Genomic DNA, 8824 nt, shown 5'->3' on the forward strand with positions numbered 1-8824 from the left:
CTGAATGATTTGTAATAATTCTGAAGTAGCACATAAAAGCAGTAACCGAAGTAGCAAACAAACCTTACTGAGATTGTACAGCAAGTCTTCTGGTTGGAAATAACTATTCTTTTGTGCAGAGCTTGGAACTTGATACAAATAATGAGTTACTTGTAATTTATTGCTTTTTTGAGTAATGAGTGGGTAACTTCTTTACATTTTGCTGGTAATAGAACGAGTAGTAACTTCATTACCTTTGAGCTGTAACTGTAACATTTCCAGAGTTACTTTTGGGTGTTATTCGGTGAGGGGAGCAGGGGAAATTTTTTGCTCCTCTGATTGGAGGATAAATATCATGTGCTTCAAATTGGGCTTCTGTGCAGCATTGTTCTTCCCTTGTGCTTGAGGGAGGAGGTGGATAATGAGATGGGGTGGAGAAAACAGTTGTTTAAAAATGGACAGGAGTGGAGGAAGAAAAGAGCTGGAGGACAAGGAGGCAGCAGAAAATGGACATAAAGAACTAGCTGCAGAGGTGAGAAACAACAATGTGTGTGTGGTGTGCAAAGCTTGAGGTGGCCTCTGCTTTTCTCCCTCCCCCCTCACCTCTCCTCTCTCCTCATCTCTCCTCTCTTACCAGCAGAGAGAGACTAAAAACCATGGCTTCAGGGTGAGTGATGAGCAGGCAGAAATTGCAGCAGCAAGCGGCCAGGGTCCTAAAGAGCTGCTGCTTCCAGTTCTTCCTAACAAGTAGGATGCATCTTCATCTTGTGAGGGAAATATTTCCTGGAAGCTCTTTTGTGCAAATCCTCCTCCTCATGGCAAATGCAAAGAGTTTCAAACATGCACTTGTCCGAGCACTTGTTAAAAATAATTGTGTAGCTGACTTACCGTACAATATATATGAGTCTACTCAGAAGTAAGTCTCTTTATGTTTAATGGAGCTTACTCCCAGGTAAATCAAATTGGATATACGATATAATTAGGCAAGATAAGGTCTGGTTGCAGCTGTACCAATTTGGGGGGGGGAGAGAAAAAATATGGCTCTTCATAGTACACAGATGCATCAATCTGGTTAAGGCAAGTAAAATTTGATGCATGTAATACAAGGACTAACCTGCAATCCAGTACTTGTCTACTCAGAAGTAAGTCCCATTGGGTTTAATGGGACTTACTCCCAGCCACATGTGTATTGTGTACACATTTACCTGGGAGTAAGTCCCATTGAGCCCAATAAAGCTTACTTCTGAGTAGACATGTATTATGCAATGATGAGTAAAAATTTAAAATGTGAAAATGCTCATGTTGAGTATTTTTGTCACTCTTTGTCAAGGCTTTGTGTGTGAGTTTTATGTCTACTTTCTCATAACTTCCTTTTGCCTGAAAATGTCGTATTTCATACTGTTACAGATGTTCTTTTTTTAAAAAAAATCACCCAAATTCTTTGGTTGCTGGTTTTCTTACTTGAGTTCTTTGCATGGTTTAGGGGTTGCATTGCAGGAGATCGGGCTCTTATGGACAGCTGTGGGGCTGGTAGAAATTAAACGGAGTAAGCCTTTTTTGTATGCAAATACAATTATGGGGAAAGCTTCACCTGTTAACATTCTATCTGTCAGACATCTTATCACTTGTGTGTGCCCCTCCCCAGATTTATTTTGATTTGTGAATGCCATGACCATTGCAATTCCCTCCCCCATTTATCTTTGCAACAACCCTGTGAGGTAGCTTAGGCTGAGACAATATATGTACATAAGTGGCAGTTGGTAGTTGTAGCTGGTATAGCATTAATAAAGTATAGCCCCTGAAATGCTGAAATGTATTCTGGTGGAGTCCAGTCCTATATATGTCTACTCCAAATTAAGCCTCATTGAGTTAAATGGATAAGTATATAGGATTGCAGATTAATTTTTACCTCTGAAATGAACGCACTGTCAGACATAGAATTTAAGAGACATACTTTTCTGGATGTGTTTGAAACAGATGGGTAGGTGGGAAGGGAGTTGTGTTAATCTAATTGGGTCTTCAAGATAGTGCCCTCCAGATGTTGTTGGACTAAAACTCCCATTAGTCTCAGATAACATAACAATGCTGAAGTTGGTTCCTAGTTCCTTATTTGTTTGAAAGTTAAAAACACTAAAAAAGACAAGTTCACAGCTACAACAACTCCACAGGAAAGTTAACATGTATCTGAACCCCAGAATATATGTTGGAGTACTCCGTATCATATATTGCTGTGATCCGGGGACTCTTCCCATCAAGAATAACAAATTTATGCAATCAAAAGTATCAAGCTTCTGAAATGCTCATAAATGCATAATGATGTCATAAAATCATAAAAAATAAGTAACTGGGTGTGCCCATCCCACAGTCTGTTCAGGGCCAGGACAACTCATACACCCCAGGGAAGGGGAGGGTGTCCTCTACGAGATGCCAGTGTGTCCCACCTGGCCCAGAGCTTTTGCTGGGTAAAGGGCAGGGATAAGGGCATCTATGCACAGCCCAAAGTGACAAAAATATGCTGAAAACAATAAGAAACTGGGGGTGCCCACCCACAAATCTGCACTGTGCCAGGCAGCAGTGCAGTGGCAAATTTAGAAGTGCAGGGTCCCTTCATGATAGTCGCAGCCAAAGCCAGACCCCCTTCCCCCCTGTTTTTTGCTCCTGGGTTTAGAATGAGGTCCTTGTTAATGCCTTCTCCCACAATTGATGTCCCTAGGAGATTATCAGTATGAAAGGGGAGAGTATTAGCTACTGAAAAGAGTCTTCTCAGTGGGTGACTCACCTCCTTTCACTCTGATTGGCTCCGATCAGCAGGAAAGGACAAGGAAGCATATTAAAAGAATCTTCTCAGTGGCTAGCACACTCCCCTTTCATGCTGATCAGCTCATATGATACTGGAGACATAGGGACCCTGCTTCTAAAAAAGTAAGGGGTCTAGGACTCCCTGAGCCCCTGGACAACTATACCCCTGCTGCTAGGACAAATCATACATCCCAGGAAGGGGGAGGGTGGCCTCTACAAGATGCCAGTACTTCCCACCTGTTTTATAGTTTCTGCTGGGTGCAGGGCACTCATAAGGTCATCTGGGCAGAACTAAAATGAAGAGTAAATAGAGGAAAATATGTAATTTGGTGTGACCACTCCAAAATCTGCTGTGGGTCATGAAACATCATTCACCTGGGCAAAGGAGAGAGTGTCCTTAATGGGATGCCGCTGCATCCTGCCTGGAATGGATTTTCTTATGGACACACGAAACGGGTATGTACATCTACGCACAACAAGCAATGTAGAACCTGCCTTGCCCCACCCTCCAGCCTTCAAAAGGGAGCTGCCTCAGGAGAAGGACTATGAGGGGAGAGAGACTCTGTTGCCATCAGGGGAGGCTTTTTCCACCTGCCTTGCCCCACCCTCCAGCCTTCAAACGCAGCTTCTTTAGGAGGACTTTCTGATCTTTGGGTTGGGCCGTGTGGGTTGGGGGATAGCTTCTACTTTGTTGTTTAGTTTTATTGCTTGTTTTTTTGATGTTTATATACTTTTATGTTTGATGTTTATATGCCTTTATTTTGTACGTCGCTCAGAGTGCCTGGGTTTCCTGCCAGATGGGCGACTAATAAATCGAATAATAAATAGTATATAAGGAACTGTGGGTTCCCACCCCAGAACTTGTTTTGGGCACTACAGGTCATACATCCATGCATGCAGGACAGGGTTCCCACCCAGTTCAGAGCTTCTTTTGTATGTATGGTACAGACAAGGGCATATATGTATTAGAAAAATATGTAGAGGAAAGAAAACAAGAAACTGGAGTGCCCATCCTAAAAGATGATTTGGGGCACCAGATATATTTCCATGCATCTAGGAGAGTGTGTTCTATGAGATGCCATCCATGCATACTTTGGAGTGTTATCTATGAAATTACATCTTCTTCAGGAAATCATTGTTTGTTAACCCTGCCACGAGTCCTCCTGTCACCAACATCGATGGCTTTAAAAAATAATAATTGAGCTATAACAAAGTAAGTAACAGGGAAGACCAATACAAAATTGTTAAAAATCCACGTAGATCATAAGCACTGACCGTAAGCACTGGCATAGCATAGAGGACACACTATCATTTCTGGGGTGTCTGATTTGTCTTGGCCCAGAGAAGATTTTGTGGTGAACACCCCCGGATATTTATTCTTTTCTTTGCTTTTTGTCTCTTTGGTTGTGCATAGATGCCCTTATACATGCCCTGAATCCAACAGAAACTCTAGGCCAGGTGGGAAGCATTGGCATATTGTAGAAGATATCTTCCCCTTCCCTTGGGTGTATGATTTGCCCTGGCCCAGAGCAGATTGTGGGGTGGGCACCCTCAGTTTCTAATTTTTTTCCTGCATCTTTTTGTCCATTTTGGTTCTGCATAGATGTCCTTATCCCTGCCCTGCACCCAGCAAAAGTTGTGGGCCAGGCGGGACATACTGGCATCTCGTAGAGGACACCCTCCTCTTTCCTGGGGTGTATGGTATGCCCCAGCCCAGGGCAGATTTTGGGGTGGGCACCCTCAGTTACTTATTTTTAATGGTTTTATGACATCATTATGCATTTATGAGCATTTTACAAGCCTGATAATTTTGACTGAATAAATTTTTTATTTTTGACGGGGAGAGTCCCCGGATCACAGCGATATATGATATGGGGTACCCCAACATATATTCTGGGGTTCAGAGACATGTTAACTTTCCTCTGGAGTTGCAGTAGCTGTGACCTTTACTAGTTTTTTTAGTGTTTTTAACTTTCAAGCAAATAAGGAACTGGGAACTAGGAACCAACTTCAGCATCGTGACAACATAACCAATTATCAGGGATGATGGAAATTGTAGTCGTACATCTGGAGGGCACCACGTTGGGTATCCCTGATCTGTAAGGCCCCACAAGTACCTTCATTGTTTGTTGCAATACATACAAGAACATAAGACGAACCTGCTGGATCCAACCAGTGCCCCATCTAGTCCAGCATCCTGTTCTCACAGTGGCCAATCAGATGCCCTAAAGGGAAGCCCATAAGCAGGACCTTAGTGCACAAGCAGCACTCTCCTCACTTTTATTTCCAGCAACTGATATTCAGAAGCATACTGTCTCTGACAGTGGAAGTAGAACATAGCCATCATTGCTAGGTGCCGCTGATAGCTTTATCCTCCATGAATTTGTCTAATCCTCTTTTAAAGCCATCCAAGTTGGTGCCCATCACTGCTTCTTGTGGTAGTAAATTCTATAGTTTCACTATATGCTGGGCAAGACCACATTTTTAATTGCAGGAGAAGGGATAATGTTTATGCTGGTGGATTACTTTTGATATGTGCATTTTCTGTTTACCTACGTTACGTCTCTTAAGTTCTGCTTCTGACAGTTCAATTGTGCATACATGTCTACGCAATGAGTTCAATGGGACTTACTTCCTGGTAAGTATGTACAGGATTAAGTTACCTCAGAGCTATACTGTTGACAAAAAAAATTACAAAGGCAACTAGTAAAGTACTAAACTTTGCATTTTTCTTTGATGATAGGGGATTGCCATTTTGATCAAAATGTGTTTTAGTTGAAAGTGTTTAGTGCTGCGTTGTTTTTTGCAGCACAACACAGGCTTGCCTTCAAGCACCGCAGTAGAACATCTGTTCAGTACTGATGGCAACCTAATATGTAGAAAGACATTCCTTGTCTGAACTGCTCTTTGAGTATCCTGTTCTTTTGAGACATAACAGAAATGTATTGTAAAAGCAGCATTTCAAGTGTAAAATTTGATTTCAAGTGAATTATATGTGTGTTGGAGTGTCATCATTGCTGGGGGTGGGGTGGGGGTATGTGAGATTCTGTTACGCCTTTCTGTTAATGTTAGATAAAAAGAATTATTCTACTACCTTCTGTGTGGGTGTGCTTATTTTTAATGTTGTTTTAGGCTACTTAGATGTGCAGCAGCCAAGGCCAGCACCTTGTAGGCAATTTTTTTAAAAAAGTAACTGAAATGTAATTGTGGGCCATGTAACTGTAATTTATTACTTTTCTTCCAAGCTCTGCTTTTGTGTCCCAGGTTCATGCTCTACTAGCACTGCCCTTCTGACTCCAACTGCAGGGATGTTTCATGGATCTCAACATACAGTGTAAATTCCTGCAATTTATCCAGCCACACCCAGTGTGATTGGATTCCCTCTTGAAGACAGTGAAGAAAACCCCGCTCAGATGGATCTCTAGCACAGAATGTGTGAAACAGAAAACCAGAAATGATTTGTGTATGTGTGTAGTAGAACTTCATAATGGAAAGATGTTTTCCACTTTGTGCAAGTTGTAACGCACCTCAGCTGCGCGCAGTATGCAAATCAATGTGCTTGCTTTAGGCTTAAAAGTTATTCCATTTTTATAAGCCATGACAACTACCTTGACTAATTTTCTTCTTGTAACTTTCACTTGAATAATTCCCCACCTGTGTCCCCATCAGTAAGTGTACAGAACGGAGAACTGCAAAAGTATTGATCAGCTGCTGAGTCAGTTCTGTGCATGTGCAAGCATTTGAAACACAAAGAGGGGGATAAGATCTCCAAAGACAAAATCTGTTTTAAATAGTACAAGGAAACGAAATCCATATTTGATGCAATCCCTGCTAACAATAAAGCCACTTTCATTGATCACCCCGAGGTGTACAAATGTAAAAATGTAAAAAATATTAGAAGGAATCTACAACGAACTTGAAAGATTAATTAAATGTAAAGCCAGTTTAAGTTTTGCTAGGCTTCCTTCACCTTTCTGCTTTGTATACTAAAAACAGATATACAAATTCAGGTTATTTTATTCACATGTGATCAATTATTTCTGTATGTCATATAGGGATGGACAAATCTGTCAAATTTTGTTTCTCTCACTTTTTCATTTTCCCAACAGTTCTCCAAGTTTCTGTATCAGTTTGCATTTTTTTTTAAAAAAAGTCTGCATTAAAATTTGTCAGGTTTTTAGTGCAAATTTCTCCAAATATACACGTTTTTATATACAATTTTGCCTGATCCACACCTTTCTGCAAGCAGTTTTCCTTAATATAATGCATTTTATATTATTTTACTAATATATGCATTTTTATACACACTTTCCCCAACATACACATTTTTGTACATATTCTTTTTGTTGGAGAACCACATTAAAAAATTCAGAGAAATGCTGCTTTTGAAGGATAACTGTGTTTTGGTTTACATATTGTTTTAGAAAGAGCAAGTTAGTTTCCCCTCTAAAATCCTAACCAAATGAATTTGTACTCCATTCCTGACGTTAACTTTTCCAACCAAAGCAACATGATATCCTCTAGTTCTGTTCACAAAATGGCATACGCCATTTGCCATCCATTTTTCAGCAGAGGCTGGCTGCTGTGGCTCCAGACTAACAGTTGCTGCAGAAACTGTACAACACACCACACATGGGGAACCACAACAGCATCCACATTAGGCTGAAAGCTCCTCCCAATATGACACAACCACATGTCCCATGGGTGGAGTTTCTGTCAAGTGTACCCTGGACTACAGGGGAGCCTGCTGTTCACTGTAAATTTGTAAGACTCCCCCCCCCCCGGGCACAAGAAGTGGGGATGGAGGGGTCTGGCAAATTTCTCAGTTTCTAATTTTTCCAGTCTTGAATTCAGTTTTCCTCATTTCTGCAGCAATTTGCTTTTTTTTTAAAAGAAATCCTCATAATGTTTCAGCATGTTGGTACTAATTTTATTAATAAGCACATTTTGTATGCCACTTTGCATATGCATTTTTACAAAACAATTTCCCCCAATATAATGCACTTTTGTATGTTATTTTACCAATATATTCATATTTATGCACACTTTCCCCATATATTGGCTAAGTGTAAATTTTGAAGGATTTGGTTCTCATATTATTTCAGAAAGTGCAAATTTGATAATTTCGGCTTTAGATGCAAACTGAATCAAATTTCTTTGCCATCCCTACTGAGAGGATTCTAATTGTGTTCAGCTGAATGTACTTAGCATCTCCCTTCTCTGTGAGGAGAGTTCTAGGCGCATTCACAAAATGTACTTAGAATTCCTCTTTAGCCCCCCCCCCCATGCTCAGTGTGGGAAGGTTTGTAGTGGCACATACAGGGAAACAGTGGGCAGGGCTTGCATGTGAGACTCTCCCCTTGTTAGGTTGGGATGCCTTCACTCCAACCACCTGAAGAGGGCCACTGACTCTGCCAGATGGCAGCATCTAACCCTGATGTTTTGGTTTGGGTATTTGTTGAGCCATAAAAGTATGTGGACCAAACCTTCTTGGCAGGTAGGACTTAATATGATCAGGGTGCCAACTTTTACTGGACCCTGCTCCTGTCATTTTTCAGTAGCAGGTGATAGTGCTTCTTCACGTGCCCCCCTGATTTCTACAGATCAAATTGCCATTAACAGAGAGCAGGCAGCTTCCCATTTGTTGCTTTGGCCCATGTTTTGTACCATATTGCCATGGCTTGCCATTTGCTGCTCCACAAGTCATTTAAGATGCCTTCATCACTGTGTATGTTCATTCAGTACTCTCTGATGTCTCCTGGCCTATACACAACGTCTGGGATTAGGAGGAAAGGGTTCCAGGGGAAGTTGCCAGCTTTTGAACTGGCCCCCTGTAGCTGTCCCTCTAACCACCATTTGAGCCGCAGCAAGCTAGCAGAAATGTCTCCATGGCATGAAAAATTTCACTTGCTGAAGGTGCCAAAAAAAACAACAATACAGGCCAGGCCATTTTTTTATTAAATGGTTAGCAGGAAGCTTTAGTTCCGTGTCAAGAAGCAAGACTAGGGCTGCAATCCTAACCCTGTTTACTTGGCAATAAGATCCA

The 8824-nt window shown here is 41.4% G+C and overlaps 1 long non-coding RNA gene across 1 annotated transcript; it reads left to right on the top strand.

The window, feature by feature from the left end:
- Positions 1 to 287: 287 nt before the first annotated feature.
- Positions 288 to 7671, top strand: LOC133388842 (uncharacterized). Its single transcript, XR_009763951.1, has 2 exons — positions 288 to 511; positions 6043 to 7671. It is a non-coding gene; the product is annotated as an uncharacterized LOC133388842 (long non-coding RNA).
- Positions 7672 to 8824: the final 1153 nt, after the last annotated feature.

This window comes from Rhineura floridana, chromosome 7 (genome assembly GCF_030035675.1).
Source record: "Rhineura floridana isolate rRhiFlo1 chromosome 7, rRhiFlo1.hap2, whole genome shotgun sequence".
NCBI lineage: Eukaryota > Metazoa > Chordata > Lepidosauria > Squamata > Rhineuridae > Rhineura > Rhineura floridana.